The following is a 17,059-nucleotide window of genomic DNA, read 5'->3' on the forward strand; positions in this document are numbered from 1 at the left end:
CAGACAAGTGGTAGAGCGGGGATTAGAACCCATGACCTTCTGACTCTTAACAAATACCTTTTTTTAAAAAAAATTACAGCTGTATGTGACCAACTTGGATTGGATTTGTGTCCTCATAGCACTGCGATTGGTGGTCTATAAACCCTTATTATTTGCAGTGGAATTTTCTAAATAGAAAGCTAACATTCAATTCAGAGCAGATCTGCTACCTGACACCAGTGTCTTCTGGCCCCCCCGGGAAGCTCTAGCAACTGGGCCTGCTTCTGAGCCCACCTCTGAAATCCCATCAGCGAACTATACCCAACCCTGATTGACAGGGTGCATTTCAGACTCTTCCCCCACACTGGCCAAGTGGACGGCCTCAAGAACAGACCCAAGGGGCCAGACAGGCTGGACTGGTTCGAGGAAGGCAGGGCTACCAGCACTCCTAAAGGTCAGCTGTCAATCACGCTGACTCCGGAGCCAGCCGGGGCACACGCACAAGAAAGCACATGCTGTACAACTACGGTGAGTTATGAATCAGTCTGAATTACAGCCAAAAAAAAGACTACCTGCTTTTTCCTTCTATCTGTTCAAATTTTTTTCATCTTTTCCATACTGTGGTTTACTTTGCCTTTTGCAGCCATGGAAATAGATTACTTTTTTTTAATTATGGTATTTAAGAGCTTATGTATCAAGCCCTGTTTTAAGTGCTGGGGTAGGTGTGAGTTAATCAGGTTGGACACAGTCCCCGCCCCACAGTAGGTGAAAAAGCAGATTTGCACCTTCAGATCTTCACAAAATGTGTCATCTTGCAAGGAAAAATAAATGGAGCATCTCTGTTGGGAAATATCTCTGTGAATAAAGAAATGGCAGAAAGTGCAGTGAAAAATGTTGCTCTTTACCTTTTGACTGGCCTGTGGTTTGGCTTTTCCCAGCTGTATTATGTATAATAATGATGGCATTTATTAAGCGCTTACTATGTGCAAAGCACTGTTCTAAGCGCTGGGGAGGTTACAAGTGATCAGGTTGTCCCACGGGGGGCTCCCAGTCTTCATCCCCATTTTACAGATGAGGGAACTGAGGCACAGATAAGTTAAGTGACTTGCCCAAAGTCACACAGCTCACAATTGGCAGAGCTGGGATTTGAACCCATGTCCTCTGACTCCAAAGCCCATGCTCTTTCCACTGAGCCATGCTGCTTCTCTATACATATCGAATAGGAATAGTGTTGGGTGTTGTGATTTGCCATCAATCAGTAGTATCTGTTGAACACCACTATGTGTAAAGCACTGTACTAAGCATTTTGGAGTATAATGAGGTAATCTCTTGTTCTCATCTCTCCCCCACCAACCTTGTGCTCATGTTTTTTTCCCTAAAACTCCTCCTACCCTTCAATTCCTCAGACCACAGCTCTCAACATCTTCAAAATCCATTTTGAAACCACGTTTCTTTCCAAGAAGCTTTTCCCTCATTAACCTGTAATATCTCCACCGTGCATATCTCCAACAGTTATTTATCCACCCCTAAGCATTTAAATTCCCACAGCTCCTCTAGCCCTAATGTACATATCTGTTATACACTGTTGCGCTCTCTTCTCTGAAATGTATCTGTCTATCTCTTCCCTGGATTGCATGCTCCTTGAGAGCAGAGATTGAGTCCTCTAACTCTCATACTTTCCCAGGCGCTCAGTTCAGTGCTCTCTCACAACAGACACTCAGTAAATGCTCTCAATTGATGAACATTATCCCTGCCCCCAGAGAGTATACAATCCAGTGGAGTTTATTTGGACAATAGCTCTTTTGAGGATTATTTTTGAAAGGCCCTCTCCCATCTGAACAGTTACATAATCTATCCCTTAATTGGCCCAATTTATAGCAGTATAGTAACTGACAGTGGTCAAAAACAGAGATGCATTGTGTACCACCAACTAGGAGGCTTTACCAAAACAATTTTGTCCCAGCCTCCAAATGCCAACCAACAAGGAAAACACCCTCTTATTCAGAGATGCTTTCACAAGCCTTATACTTCTCTACAAGACTTTCTGCTTTCTGTAGGAGGTGATTTTAATTTAACACTTCACCTCATCAAGTTAATTGAATCCACACCAGGAAAAAGGAATGAGCAGAGTTTACACAAGCATATTAAGTGCACAGATTACCATCAGGTGGTTTCTCCAGGCACAAAGAGCCATACTTTCTTCTTCTGGTCCCACCAAACAGGCCTGGGGTGAGCGTGGTTGTTTTTGCCAGTCACAGAACAAAACCAACTCAGCACAAACAGTGCAGTGCCGGTCACCCACACACAAGTATCAACTACGAATAAATGAATCCCAAATTATGGCAGTTGCAGTGTCCATTATGATTGTATGAGGCTTCCATTCGTCACCATGACTTCGTTTTATGGGGGAAGCATAGTGTCTCTGTGGGTTCCAGACTGAGGTCGGTGATTCTTTTCAGCTGAGCCCGTTGGCTGGGCTACAACTAGACCCTCCAAAATGACAGAGATATAGAGTAGGTCTGTACAAAGTCATCACTCAATGTAACTGTAACGCAGGAGCTTACCTCCAAGCAGATTCATTCTGGATTCGGTGAGACCGAAAAAAGAAAGAGAGGAGCCTTTGCAATGGGGTTCATATCACCTTTAATCTCACGGCAGCCGGTCGAGGTCCTGGTGCAAGGACAGCCCCCTTCCACGGGACATCCGTGGAGCATCTGCACCGCAACAGGTGTGGGGCGGGCTTTTATACAGAACTGGACAGAAGGTGGCCGCTTGCCAAAGGCTTATCTAAGGCCTACATAAGTGTGGCACAGTTAGAAATGTACGGCAGAAAGCAGAGCAAGGAATTCTAGGTATCATAACAAAGCGAGGGATCCTGGATATCACAACAAAGTGAGGGATTCTGGGTATCACAGTATTCCGTGGACGTACAGTAACATTGGATCAGAATCAGAAGGACAGTAAAATAAAGTGAAAAAAGAATCAGGGATATCTGTGTTTGAAAATGGGGAGTCCCCCATCTCTCAGGAGATAGGTCCAAAAGGATTCAGGTATTTGGCAGTGAAGGAAATGTTAGCTAGAAAATTCAAAGACTGGGAAAATAAATAGGAAAAACCATAAGAACAACAAATATAGCTTCAGCACATCTCCGCCCTTCCCCACAAGAGTTAGTTGAAGTAAACTACTAAAAACTAGAATAAAGCTTTGAAGTATTCTATAAAAGCAGAATGCACTTTCTAAGGCATATGGAAAATTTCTTCCAGGTCATAGGGAGATTTGGTGCCATCAAATGTAGAGCTGGGAATTGTGACGTTTTAATTTTAGTTCACACACTAACTTCTTTGGTTATGGGTAAGTCACATTAGCCTTTGTTTTACTTTCTCTAATCTGTGAAACAAGGATAACATTTTCAAATCCCTGGGATATTGTAAGGATTATGAAGTCAAGTTTTATGAAGTTATTCGAAGTTGGAAAAAAAACCCAACAAACCAACAGTGGAAGTGTTGAAAGGAATAATGTATTCAAGATTGCAGTAGCATGAAAATAAATTTATTTCCTTATCATGGTGACAATAGGAGGGACCATAATGCAAGTAACTAACCGAAATAATGAAAGCTATTCAAGTATCCTATTCAGATTCAACAGTCCTCAAACAAGGTGTAAATGCTCTACGTTGTCGAAGGCATGGCTTTTCTGCAAAGGCATTTCCAGGTATCCTTGGCCTCATTGCAATAGCACCTAGGGCTGCTTGGGATCTGAGAATTAGCCATGAGAGTCCGGAAACATTTCCAAGCCTGTGAACTACCTTCTAGACTGTGAGCCCGCTGTTGGGTAGGAACCGTCTCTATATGTTGCAAACTTGTACTTCCCAAGCGCTTAGTACAGTGCTCTGCACACAGTAAGCGCTCAATAAATACGATTGAATGAACTACCAAAGGAATGAAATGTAGCTAATCATTCCTGAAGAGCAAGTTTTACAACCAGTTCAAATCCCAGCAGGCAGTCAGTATGCAGACTTAGGCACAACATAGGTAAACAGGTTGAAGCAAGGCCATGCTCACATTCTCAGGGAATGAATGTATCTGGGCTCACAATCTACCTGGATTCTGATGTATAAATGTAAGTCAGCACATTGTGTCAGTTGTCTCTGACCCCTTAATTGCTGTTAATTTTGACTGACTAGATTCTCTTTGAATCCCCTAACACCCTAGTGAGAGAAAACACACAACCATTACCAAAACTGGAGGTCACAAAAATGCAATTTCCTGAAAAGAACCCCACCACCCATTCTGTTGCCTTTTTTTTTTTTTGGAGGGAAGGCAGGTAAGGAGGAGAAAAATAAAACCAGGCCAACGTAGTGACTATCTGAAAGTACTGGGCTTGGGATAAAAAGTAATTGTACAGATGCATCTAGTACTAAACCCCTTAGACTGTCTTTCCAGCTGTATTGGTTAAAACATTGACATCTAATTTATTGGATGCTAATAGAAAGTCACCTATCATTAGTTATTCATACATTCATTCAATCGTATTTATTGAGCACTTACTGTGCAGAGCACTGTACTAAGCTCTTGGGAAGTACAAATCGGCAACATTTAAAGACGGTACCTACCCAACAATGGGCTCACATTGACAAATATCACCAAAGGAGAGGTCATCATTCCCCTCAAGTTTGACCGTCAGCTCAGAAGCTGAGCGGGTCATCATGGTACATTGCTTTTATCAATCAGCGGTATGTTTTGAGTACTTACTGGGTACGGAGCACTGTTCTAAGTGCTTGGGAAAGTACAGTGCAACAGTTTGTACACACAATTCCTGCCCAGAGGGAACTTACAATTTACAGGACACTGATTTCCAGCCCCTGAAGGGCCCTAACTCACACAACCAACTGAGCCCATTTACTCAACATCCATCACCTTTTATGCACTCTGTTAGCAGCTTGAGAAAACAGGATAATTTGAGTTGGTGACAATAGAAATGAAATCTGCATCTGTTATTACTGGCCCTGGTTACAGTATCCTTCAGGGAATCTGTGAGTGCCCTTCTTTTGAGGTGGCCTTGGGTGAAGGCTTTGGCACCCTCCTTTGCCCTTAAAGCTCTGAGGGATCGCCACTGGGCCCCACTATCCTAGGAGAGACCTCCTGGAAATATATCAACTTATGATCCCTCTCACATAATGACACTCACAAGAACATTTGTCAGGTCCCTCTGTAGGAAGTGGCAAAGTCGGTAGCTAAGGTGCCACTGCTTTGATTTAGAGAGTGCCCAAGATGACTTTCTCTTATGTGGTAAATGTAATACTGAATTGTTGAATACGAGCTGGGGTTTAAGCACCTTCTCTGAGCAGGAGTAGACTCGCTATTTGTGATTTCTGCCCTTGTTTCAGCATCCCTGCCTATGCATGCTTTGAAATCCCTTGTGAAATTCAGCTTGTCACTGCTATGTGATGAGTATCTAGGTCCTTGTAGAATTGTTTTCCTCGTTTGATGCCAATTCACAGTGGGGGTGCAACAACCATGATGGTAGAGTGAAAATATAAAGTATATACACCCACTCAAACTGTCACAAGAGGTTTGATGGAATGTGATTAGCCATGTTAATATGTAACGGTGAAACGCTCTGCTGTTGAAAAGTGTCAGAAGGCAACTTTTTTTTATCCGCTGACTCTGGGGATTGGCAGCATGTCTGTGCTGGTCCTTGTGACTGTGCTCTCCTCTACAAACAGCGAGGGTTCTAGCTGAGTTTTCCAAGCTTATAGTAGCTTTGGACACTTTGACATATCTTGTAGTCTCTAGCTAAGAGAAATAGAATCGTGTTTTAATACTAATGAACATTCTTCCCACATGTCTGACAGGTAACATTCAGTTATTTTGTATTCAGCTACATTTGTTGAGGGCCCACTGGGAAGAATTAGAAAAGCAAGACATGGTTTCTGGCCTTGAGAAACTTAAAGTCCACTGGAGAAGTGGGCAAGCAAAAGATACAAAAGACAACAATTTATTTCATTTTTAGAAATAACTGATAAGTATAGTGAGCATGACTAGACTTGGGCGAAAGTCAGTCAGTCATATTTACTGAGTGCTTATTGTATGCAGAGCACTGTACTACGTGGTTGGGAGAATTCAGTGTAACAGTAGACACAAATAATGATTTTAAAATATGATTGCTGTGCACAAGTGAAGTGGAGGATTGTACAATTATCCAAGTTGAATTGTTTTATTTAGACAACCCAACTAGATCATTCAGGCCAAAAAAATCACTTTGAGGTCTTTGTTACCCCCTTGGGCTGTCTGCACAGAACAAATCAACCAGATAATTGTTCAGGCCTCCACTTCATTTAGACTCGTCCAGACCCACCAAGCCTTTTGGGTCAGTGGTCCTGGTCACTTAGCATATACCACCTCATCCCAATTCCCTCTTCTGAGACAGAAACCACGCGGTGTTTAGGTGTCTGTAGCATATGATTTAACAGTCTGACGTGGTAAGGAGGTTTCAGCAGTCTCTCCATTTGTCTCATGCTGACCTGTTTGGGCAGATCAAGAAAAATGATTGATCCGAAGGAGAGGGGCAAGGTCAGAGGAACGTTGCTTTGATACAGTGCCTTTCTGTAGATTGCAAACAAGGCTTGGCTGAACTCTTTCTGAAAATGAAACTATTTTTTCACTTACATTAAAAGCCTAAGGGTTTGAAGAGGTTGGAAATTGTAGCAGGGTCTTTAGGGCCTTGAGAAATAAGGGACCAACTTCGCTGAGACCCCTTTTACCCCCTGCCAAGCATTCTCAACAGTGACCTGACTGATCTGACATGAAGCTTCCCCACTTTCCCATTGTTGATGGATACTATGTGCTAACCTAATGCATTCCTGTTTTCTGTCTGCTAGCCTGCAGCCTTGTTTTTCTGTGGGTATTTTAGAGGACTGTTATTTCAGAGACTAGCAACTTAAAGAGTATCTTTGTTCTGATGATCGGTGTCTAATACAGCACCACAGGCAGGAAAATCCCATCCACTTTTTGTAACTCTATCACACTGCTTCTGAACGCAGCCCTCCTTGTTTTGCGTGTTGATTTTCTGCCTCCCGTTTCTAATTTAGTGTGGGGAGTACCACCTTGGAATAATTTAGGAAAGAGAAAAATGAAATAGTTGACAGAACAGGATGAGACAGAAATAGAAAAGGGACACTAATTAAGCAGAGAGAAGGAAAATGATTATCTCTGAAATTTTTCAATTAAATAAGTTCCTAGATGCATTTCTTTTTCTAAACATCTCCATTGCTTAATAAAGGAAAGTGGTGCATAGAAATGAGAGAGTTTGGTGAATATTGTGAACGAGTGAGCCAATAAAATAAAGTGTTGGATATGATTAAAAAAAAAACAGATGGCAGTGGGTAGTACACAGCAGCAGTAGCACAGATAACAGTTGGACAAAAATAGCCTTCGAATGGACACCAAAAGCTAAAAAGCCCATCAGGGGCAGATAAAACTCCCAGCAGAGAAATTGCTATGCAGAATAGTTAAGAGAAAGCCTAGTTTGTCTTAGGGAAATGTTTGACATCATAGCACAATCTTTCTGCTTAGGAGGGTATCTGTAAAGTTAGGAGAAGAGCTTTTAAAGCCCAGTGTATTAGTAAGGTTAATACCAGACAGTTGTAATTGCATCTGACTACCCATGCCTAATGCTCAGAAATTAGATTCTTCAGGTGATCAGTGCTTAACTGCTGAGCTGTAATCATGCATAAATAAAGCATTCAGGTCTAGTACTGTTGCAACCTTTAAGTGACAGGGATTTTTTTTTAAGCTGTCCCACATCCCTTTAGAGTAAGGCCACGTATGCCTTTTTTGAATGATACGGTAAGGTAACAACAAAAATCAGAAAGGCTGGATTGGTCTCACATTCGGAGTACAAGAAGACTAAAGAATCACATCTGTGGCCTCGTCAGAAAGAAGCACATATTTTGTCCATGGAAAATCTCTCCCTCTAAACCTTTGCAAATATTGGTGCTGAAGAATGCCCCTGGACTTTGAAAGAGAACCTGTTTTATTGGGTGTTTGACTTTGAAAACTCCTACATAATGTGTTCTTTGATTGTTGGATCTAATTTATTTTCAGCTGGCAGCAGTACCAACAGGCTTTAGATGTCTTTTGAGAGGACCTCTAAATTAGGGATGCCTTCACCTTGCTTCCTTCCCTTTTCCTCCTTCAGAATTTTTAGACCAAGCTTTGATTTAGGCGATGGTTCATTCTTCCATGAGCCGATCAAGCTCAGAATTATACTCCATGGTGCGCAAAGAAATGCTGGCAGTTAAGAAATGCTCAGACTTTAGTAACCTAAATGCCATACATTGATAAAGTGGGGAGAGCCAGGTAAATAGTACAACAACATTAGATTAATAATTTTCCGGCAGCCTCCTTCTCCAGAAACAAATTAAAAAGGAAGAAACCCCTCCTTCAAGGTGTCAGATACAGTATATAACTCCTGCAGTTCAAGTTCTGTCACTTGAAAGTGTCATGCTAAGATCGTAAAAAAAAAGCATAATGTTTAATCGCTCATATTTATTGACAGCATAGTGCATTAAAGAGGCAAAAAAGCCTTTTATAATTAGGGCCTCAGCTATCAGGAAAACATTACCATGCCAGGGAAACCCTATAATTAGAAACAGTCTGGTTTGTTGCTAAAAAGGTAATTGGCAGGGAGACAGCATTGTTGACTCAGGATTTGCTAGGGTTTAACTAGAAAAATACAGAAAATCAAGGTGGAAAATAAAATTCTAGAAAAAAAAGCAAGATGGATTTGTGTAAATCAGTTCTTCCCACATGAAAATTCAACAACTTACTGAAAATCAGTCCAGCGTTCTCCTGTTACTTCATGCCCCATTATGCTAATTCCAGAGTGAACAGCATCAACCCTGTAAATGGTGTTTCTTCTCCTCTTCCTAGCATCTCATCCCCCAAGCTTATCCCCTCCAAACTGATCTGCAGAGCATTAAAAGGACAAAATGGGAGGAAGGCTACATACTGTGCATAAAAATGTGGAAGACCTTGGTAGCCAAAACCCTGCAGCTAGGCCAGCTACCTGCTTCAGCCCTTACCTCTGCCAAGTACCTCCTTCGTAATGAGTCCTCCGTGATTTCAGGCCTACATGCCTTTGAGCCCAGTTCAGTAGACTGCAGGATTCAATGGTCATTTAAAAGAAAACTGCCGAGGGGGAAGTTGATAGCTCCAGCCAACTCAATAATGAGTTAACTTGGCATTCCCAGTTAACTCTCTTGCCTCTCTTCTTGAAGATGATAATTTTGCTGAAGTCCTTTGGCCACCTACTGGAAAGAAACTTTGTTCTGTGGATCTTACTGTCAGTAGGAAGTGTTACATTTATTGTTCCAATAGTAATGATGATTTGTGCTGAGCTATCGCCAATCTGTTGCTCAGTTACCCAGTGGCCAACAGCATGCACTGAGGGAACTGACCAGGGTTGCAGGAAGAAGACAGGGCATCTGTGACCCCAGAACAGAATAGCTTTGGGTGGCCTCTCCAGCAGCACAAACTGCTGTGCCCTCGTCTCTTTTGTATAGTCTTCTAAAATGTATCATTTCTGCCATAGGATCTGTGATGATCTTCACTAGTTAATGGAGTAGGGTTTGGTCTCCACATTGTTGAGGTGGGTTTGACATTGCTCGTGAGTAATGCCTCCTCACCTGGGAAAGTTACTAAGCAAAACAACAAAGTGAACAATTGTGCCCTGAGCTTTAATTCTGCCTCTGCCCCTGACTCAGAGGGAGAGCAACAAGGTATTGTCACAGGCTGCAGAATTCCGTCTGGCTTTCCAATAAGGTAACAGCCCATCCTGAAATAGATGGGATGGCCACACTGTTTGGGGTTCTGTCCTGCCATCCAAGACTAAAGGCAGGATCCATTAGGATCCACATTCAGCCAGAGTGGCAGGAGAAAGACCTTCAGTTATGGTAAGAGCTGCCATTGCCACTGCTGAATTGGCCCTTCCAGGCCTATGTTGGAAGCGTTAGGCACAATCAGAAAACACCCTCCTGACCCAAAAGCTCCCATCAGTGGCCCAGAATAGCCAGCTGCTACCACCACCTGGCCCCTTTTGGCCCTCAGCAGAATTGTTCAGGCTGGATGGTGTTGTGGCAGGAGGATGAGGAAGGCCATAGATGACATTAGTGGTTACAAAAGTGTCCTTCCGTGCCCCTTCACTTGTTTCTAGCTCTCCTTTTTCATTCTTCCCCCCCACCTTCCTCTCTCCTTTATTTTTCTATTTGCCCCTCCTTTTCCCCTTCCTTCTCTTTTCCTTTCCTGTGCCTCTTCTCTCTACCTCTCTATCTGAACCTACCCCAGTTTAGGCCCCAGGGAAATCTGGTCTCCCACTTCTGAAGATCCAAACAAAGAGTAGTCATCTCTGAGTGAGATTATTTTTGACTTTTTTCCCCATTAGCATCTCATTAAATATACACATACAACATCTAGAAAATCATTTTGTTTTAAACATATAGGCCAGCATTGTAATTATTTATTGGCCAGAACTTTTCTTTAATTCCAGACTTCATATTAGGGCAACTTTATTTGCTTAAATCACAAACTTCTATAGAACAGAGATTATAATAGGGTTGAAGAATCATATTATTAATTCTTTAATTATCTGGAAACCTAATAGTTTTTTTCTATAAACACGATATGACACCTTCTTTCTACCTCCCTCTATCATCTCCAAATCATTTCCAAGTTTTTCATCTAAGTAGGAAAAAAATCTGCCTTGAGCCGAAGAGAGATTGCATTGAATGTCAGACTAGAAAATATAGGATCCCTTGTAATGGGTCAAAATTTTTGGCTTTGTTTCAAAGCAAACAGTAAATTAATCTTTGAATGCAGCATTCATGTTGCAGAGCTACATTTTTGCTTAGCAAGATCACAGTTTAGGAATTGGCTGTGAATTGATAAATGTGATTTGTTCTTGATAAATCTCAGTCTCATAGATGATTTGCTTTCAGGACAGAAACTTGCTGCATTCACCTGACTAGATGAACTTGGATTGCCAATAGACAGCAGAGACCATCTTGACACCTGTAAGGGTGAACTGAAACAGGAAAACTGTTCCCATTAGTAACAATCAGTTTCATTTTTTTAGCAGTAAAACTAAGAGAGGAGTTTCAGGCATTTTGAGCAGATTGACAGTGAAGAGAAGCTAAAAGCAGTTATTTAAGGTTAATATATGGTTAAAATTTGCAAATTGTCTTTTAAACTTTTAATTACTGTGTATAAGCAGTTCTGTGATATGGGGGTTACATTCTTCACTCCACTGTTAACTCTGACATTAACAACATGTTCTGTCCCCCAAAAAGACAAAGTTCTTTAATTACCTAACAGTATTCTACCCAAAGCACATAGTAAAAACGTCTTTTGGAAGTATTGGGTAGATATGACTGGTGAGAAAATGGTGAAAAGGAATGGAATACAGATCTGCCCCTTTTAGAGGAAGGCAACTTGTGAATTTCTTAGTTGTCCAAAAACATTTGTCTGGCATAAAATAAAAAGGGAGCTGAGGGATTGTCATATTATGAGATGGTGGATGTCTCTGTCTCTGTCTCTGTCTCTGTCTCTCTCTCTCTCTCTCTCTCTCTCTCTCTCTCTCTCTCTTTTGCTTTCTCTTCCCACCTCTTCTCACTTCAGGGCCCAAATCCACCAAGAGCCAGTGTGCCCCATCACCACGACCCAAACACAGCCCTTCTCCCCTCTCATTTTTCCCAGTCAGGACATGTCTAGCCATAACCCCTTACCAAAATCAGAAACATCTAGGCCAGGACTGGGTCCCTTGAAATAATGCTCCTGTACTTTCTTTGTAGACAACTAAATTTTAATAGGAAGTAATCGGGATGCAGTTTTTTTTTCACAATAGGAGATCAACAAAGTAGAATTGTCTTTACTTGTGTTACGTTTTGCATTGTATTATGTTTAGGCAGGGGCTATGTCAAAGGTTTACTGTTAATCAGTCAGTGATATTTGAGCACTTCCTCTATGCAGAACACTGTACTAAGAGCTTGGGAGAGTACAGTATGTACTTAAAGGGTACAAATCTGTGTGCCACGAATGCAAGAGGAAGGAGTGTGAGAAATGAGACCTTAGTTGGGGAAGGCCTCTTGGAGGAGTTGCGATTTTAGTAAGACTTTGAAGGTGGGGTGAGTATCTATCTGATGTGAAGGGGGAGGGCGTTCCAGGCAAAGAGGAAAGATGTTGGCGAGGAGTTGGTGGAGAGATAGGTGAGAACAGAGAGTAAGTTGCCATTAGAGGAACAAAGTGTGTGGACAGGGTTGAAGTAGGAAATCAGCAAGGTAAGGTAGAGGATGTGAATTGACTGAGTGCTTTAAAGCCGATTGATGCAGAGGTGGAGGGGCAACCACTGGAGGTTCTCGACTGGAGAGACGTGGACTGAATGGATTTTCAGAAAAATGATATGGGCAGCATAGTGAACTGAGAAACTGGAGTGGTGAAATCAATGGTATAAGACTGCTTACTATATGCAGAGCACTGGTACTAAGTGCTTAGGAGAATACATTACAACAGAATTAGCACACATCCCCTGCCCATAACGAGCTTACAGTCTAGAGGGGGAGGCAGACATAAATATGAATAAATAAATGATTTATTTATATATTTATCATTTAAAGATATGTACACAGGTGCTGTTGGGCCGGGGTGAATATCAGATGTCCAGAGGTCACAGATCCAAGTGCATAGATGATGTAGAGGGGAGAGTGAGCCAAGGAAGAGTGGGCTTAATTGGGGAAGGCTCCTTGGAGAAAACATGACCTTAATAATGCTTTGAAATTGGAGAGAGTGGTGAGAGATAGGGAAGTCAGCAAGGAGTCTGATATAGTAGTCAAGATAGGTTAAAAATGCTTGGACCAATGCAATAGCAGCTTGGGTGGGGATGAAAGAGCAGATTTTAGCAATGCTGTGAAGGTAGAATCGACAGGAATTGGCAATGTCGAATGAGAGATGAGCCGAGGATTATGCCAAGGCTATGGGGTTGTCTACAGTGATGGGGAGGACGGGGAGAAAGTGGGTGGGGGAATGAAGAGTTTCGTTTTGGACATGTGATCTCAGAGCCCAAAGGGATTGAATGGAACCAACGATGTCATGATGAGGAAGTCTGCCGTCGAGAGAATGTCAAGCCTCAGGCCTGAGGCTTCTGGACCAGGAACCTGGGCAAGGAAATTGAATGTAGCCCTCGTTCAGAGAACTATTAGCAGTAAGTCCCAACATGTCCAATGTTTTGACCCCTTTGACTATATTTTGATTGTCAGCAAACAAGGCAAAAAGGCAAATTAGGTTCCTAAAGAGAACATATGTTTAAAAGAGAAAATGGATTTTTGAATGCTATTGGCATTCATTGTGAACCTCTGTTTTTCTCGAAGGAACTTTGGTGAGCTTACAAAACACTGACATTCACTAAGTCCCTCAGAGATGATCTTTTTTTTCTGGTGATATTTGGTATCCATTAAGTCCTAACGCTCTGTCCAGTAACGTTGTTCTGACTGTATATAGGTGCTAGTGATGCATGTTACTTAGCCTGTCTTAAATGGAAGCAGTTTTTTTCATGGTTCAATTTCCATAGCCGAGCAGAACTTAGAATAAAATCAGTGTATGGTTTGCCATGGGAATTCTGATATGCCTATGTATTTGATCCTCTTTGGATTAAATCATGGGCATTGAAAGAGGCACCATCATTTCCCACTTCAGCGCTTAGAACAGTGCTTGGCACACAGTAAGCGCTTAACAGATACCATGATCATCATCATCCATTTGAGTCCCTACTGGGCCCACTTGCCAACGTGAGTCAGAGGAGTTGCAGCCCATTCATGAATCCAGACTGCAAGAGCAATTGGAGACTTCAGTCGCTTGTGGCTTTCTGCCAGTATTCTCAGCCACCAAAGGACCAATTGCCCACAGCTTGATTTCAGTATTCGCCCTTGCTGCAGCAAGCTAGGGCCTTTGCCGACCAGATGAGTGAGAAAGTTACCGGCCTGTTTTGTGGTTCCTTTGTCTACAGTCCAAAACGGGTGAAAACCCATGGCCTCCTTTGATTCAATGATTTCTACAAACTGTATCAGAATGACTTTGTGACATATTTAAGCCAGTGGGTGAGGCTGGAGTTCAGATCATTCCAGGCAGTAACAAAACTATTCCTTTTCAGGGCTGAGGAATGTTGTGGGAAGAATGCTATGTTGTAGAGCTTGTCCCCCCAAATACCCCATCTAACCCTACAAATCACCGGGGATAAGGATTAAAAAGAAGTTCTCTGGTCACAAATCATGCTTAGAAACTGAATTAATAAGCTGTGTCAGAGAGCACCTTCTCCGAAAATGATGCACCCCGGGGGCCGCCTTATTGCTTTAGAGTGTGTTTGAGGATGAGGGCATTGACACCAGCTTATTTTGCGGAAATGGGGACAGTTTGGCTAGTGTTTGGGGTTCCCCAAGTCAAAGCTTGTATGGGCTCAGAGTCTCTCACTGGTTGACATTCAAGCTTCCAGGGATTCTCGGAAATCCAAATCCCAGGGAACCCCTATTAAAAGAGCAGAAGAGGGGCGAAGAGGAACAGTGTGACCTAGTGGAAAGAACATGGGTCTGGGAATCAGAGGACTTGGGTACTGATCTCAGCTCCACCACATGCCCACTGTGTGACTTTTCGCAATTCACTTAACTTCTCCGTGCCTCAGTTTCTTCACCTGTAAAATGGGGATTCAAAACCTGTTCTCCCTCCTACTTAGGTTGTAAGCCCTGTGTGGGAACTGATTAACATGTATCTACCCCAGCACTTAGAACAGTGTTTGACACATAGTAAGTGCTTAACAAATATCCTCATTACTATTAATTATTATTGCCTGCCCCAAACTGTTCTGGGGTTGTGTGGTAGGAGGAAACACGTAGCTCTTCATCAGTCCCTCTGGAGGTGGTGGGCTGACGTGATAGACCAACAGATAGCTAAGTAAGTTTGATAGGTAGATCAGTAGATAGCTTAGATTGGCAGACAGTTTTGACAGCAGCATGAAGTGTTGTTTTTTTAAATAAGGCACCTGCAAGAACATCCTGGAGTGGTCATCCAACTTGTCTTCTCTCAGTCAGTAATATTGATTGATTGTCTCCTGTGTGCAGAGCACTGTCCTAAGTAAGCACTTGGGAGAATATAATTGAGAAGCAGCATTGCCTAGTGGATAGAGCGCGGGCTTGGGAGTCAGAAGGACCTGAGTTCTAGTCCTGGCTCCGCCACTTGTCTGCTTTGTGACCTTGAGCAAGTCACTTCACTTCTCTTGGCCTCAGTTACTTCACCTGTAAAGTGGGTATTGAGAGTGTCAGCCCCTTGTGGGCTGACAAGATAGGACTGTATCTACCCAATTTGCTTGTATCCACCCGATTGCTTAGTACAGTGCCTGGCACATAGTAAGTGCTTAATAATACCACAATAATTATTATTATTAGAAGGTATAATCCCTTTGCTTCCCTGTCTCTCTCCTAGTGGGAGAAACAGCTGATTCCAAATGTAGTGCTAGTAAATGGGGAATAAATATTTGAATCTCAAATTTGTCAGAATAAGCTGAACTACTCAGCGAGAGCCTCCCACTTCACAGAGGATAAGCCTGTGCTATCACAGAACGACGGGGCCTCTTACACCGAAGTTCACCAGCACTTCAAGAAGGCGGGGCAAACCCATTCGTGTGGGTGGACTGATTAGATGGTTGGACATTCACCCTCAGGCTGCACTTCTCCAACGTGGCTAAATACTAATCAATTCTTTGTAAGATTATCAAGCTAACCAATTATTAAATAAAACAAAAGGAAGTGAAATTAATAAAGATAGTCCTATTTGCCAATTTCCTGCAGACCCAATGTTAAGAGGGCAAGGTTTTTAAGGCAGGGAGGATAGTAGCCCAATATTAGGAAAACATCGGGAGAAGGAGAGACAGAGGAAGAAAGGACGAAAGAAGATACCTGGTGTACGGGGGCCCACACGCCCACAGAGTTTGGTATGTATAGATATACATACTCTATGAACTAATAATAATTGTTGCATTTGTCAATCAATCAATGGCATTTATAGAGTGCTTACAGTGTGCAAAGCACTGTACTAAGTGCTTGGGAGAGTACAGTACAATGGAGTTGGTAGACATGCCCCCTGCCCGAAAGGAGCTTACAGTCTAGAAGGGGAGATAGGCCTTAATATAATTAAATAAATTATGGATTTGTACATAACTGTGGAACTGAGGGTAGATTGACTATCAAGTGCTCAAAGGGTACAGATCCAAGTGCATAGGTGACACAAGAGAGAGGGAGTCAGGAAAAAGAGGGATTAATCGGGGAAGGCCTCTTGGAGATGGGACCTAATAAGATTTTGTGAAGTACTTACTATGTGCCCAGCAGTGTACTGAACTACTAGGGTGGATACAAGATAACCAGGAGGTGATCTCAGCCTTTCCAAAAGAGCAGCAGGAGACAGTGAGCAGACAGCATGCCCTCCCTGATTTTTGTTTGCTACCTGATGCCAGGGACTGTTTTCCAGCTTGGGGGTGGCATAAAGATCACTTAGCAAGAGGAACAGCAATTTGAAGTGGGATGACAGGCCTGGGGCAGGAAAGTCGAAGTATAAAACAGGAGAGATGTAAATGATCTCAAGCTTTGTGGGCAGCAAATGCAACCATGCAGCATGAGGCATTTCTTCTTTGTTCACTGTGTGGACTGGTTAGTCAATCACTCCTTGTTCATATTTAGTCTCACACTGATAAATTCTCACCGTTAGAGGCACCATCGTCAGACCTGAAGCACAGCTGACTGTTTGCATGTCTTCTCAGAGATGGCATTCCTGCTAATGAGATCTTATCCATCACCATTATCATTACAATTATTTACTAAGCTCACTGCTATGTGCCAAGCAACTGACTTAGTCCCTAAGAAGAATTACAGTGGAAACTAGCCATCCCGGTTCCCTGTCTTCAGAGAGTTCACGAACTAAAATTGGGAGACTCTGCTGTTGGACTTTACCAAGTGCTTAGTACAGTGCTCTGCACAGAGAAAGCGCTT

General features: G+C 42.5%; 1 protein-coding gene across 3 annotated transcripts in view; it reads left to right on the top strand.

Moving 5' to 3' along the window:
* RASAL2 (RAS protein activator like 2) overlaps positions 1-17,059 on the top strand; it is a 260,025-nt gene that overhangs the window by 143,622 nt on the left and 99,344 nt on the right. The gene's annotated exons all lie outside the window — the stretch shown is intronic.

The sequence above is a fragment of the Tachyglossus aculeatus genome, chromosome 16, assembly GCF_015852505.1.
Source record: "Tachyglossus aculeatus isolate mTacAcu1 chromosome 16, mTacAcu1.pri, whole genome shotgun sequence".
NCBI lineage: Eukaryota > Metazoa > Chordata > Mammalia > Monotremata > Tachyglossidae > Tachyglossus > Tachyglossus aculeatus.